Source organism: Austrofundulus limnaeus, unplaced genomic scaffold, assembly GCF_001266775.1.
Source record: "Austrofundulus limnaeus strain Quisiro unplaced genomic scaffold, Austrofundulus_limnaeus-1.0 Scaffold119, whole genome shotgun sequence".
Taxonomy (NCBI): Eukaryota; Metazoa; Chordata; class Actinopteri; order Cyprinodontiformes; family Rivulidae; genus Austrofundulus; species Austrofundulus limnaeus.
The window spans coordinates 732,121-733,212 of record NW_013952521.1 but is presented as its reverse complement, the minus strand read 5'-3'; positions in this window follow the sequence as shown (position 1 = coordinate 733,212).

The following is a 1,092-nucleotide window of genomic DNA, read 5'->3' as shown; positions in this document are numbered from 1 at the left end:
ATATTTACCAGCAAAAAAAAACTGAATATGTCAACCTTCAGATAAAAATCAGCGTCCATATCTGGTGTAAACAGGTTGTTGTTGGAAGTTCTGTGACTGTTGAGTCTCATCAAAAAAAAGAAAAAGAAAGAAAAATGAAAGATTTCGTCTTCTGCTTGTATCTTAGTAAAACTCCAGTTCACAAGAATTAATTTGACCACAAACWTCCAGTCCTTTCTTACTGAGCTGCATGCCGAAGCCACATTTATGAATTCAGTTTTAAATGTTTGTAATCAGTGTTTAAAGATCTTAACCTTTTATAAACCCAGATTTATCTTGTCTTGGTTGCAGAGTGAAGTGGTTTCCAACCTTAGTGTTTRAAGAAAAAAAGAAAGGAAAGTGTGTTTTCAGTTTTATATTTTATTTTGTACCAGTCATGCTAACAGCATCTGGAAAAAACTGTTGTGAAATCTTATATTGTAACCATCACAGGGCTAAAAACATGAATAATTTTAGTTTATGCAAAAAGAAAAATGTTAGCCTGTTCACAAATTTAACATTATAAATATGATATGAATAAAAACAACTGCTAGCATGTTTCACAAAGCACATTTATGTTGATATTTATGTCTTTAGACTCATTATTGAGATTTTACAGAGGGTTTAAATTGTAAATTTTCAACTATATAATTGTATTTTACCCTTCCCCACAGAAAAATATTTATATTGGAAAAAGTAGTTTGCCTTTTTTCCCCTTTGATTGTCTAAAACGGTGGCAACATTTATTAAGATATTTAAGAAGGAAATGTGTAAACTTGTGTACCGCCCACCCTCTAAATTCAGCACAGACGTGAGCAAGCTATTTTGGCTTAAATGCCAAATTTTAAAAAAAAAATACGTCCACTTCTGTTTTGCAGAAAAACATTCAAAAATCAAGCTACCTTTTATGGAAGTATTTGCTTACATCTCCACATTTATATAAAAAAAAATAAGGCTATAAAACATAAATTTGTGACATTCAATGTTGACTTAATTCACAACAAAGAAAATGTTTAACAAAGGACATAATTAATTAGTTTAACAGCCAAATGCAGTTCTTATTTACCACCACTC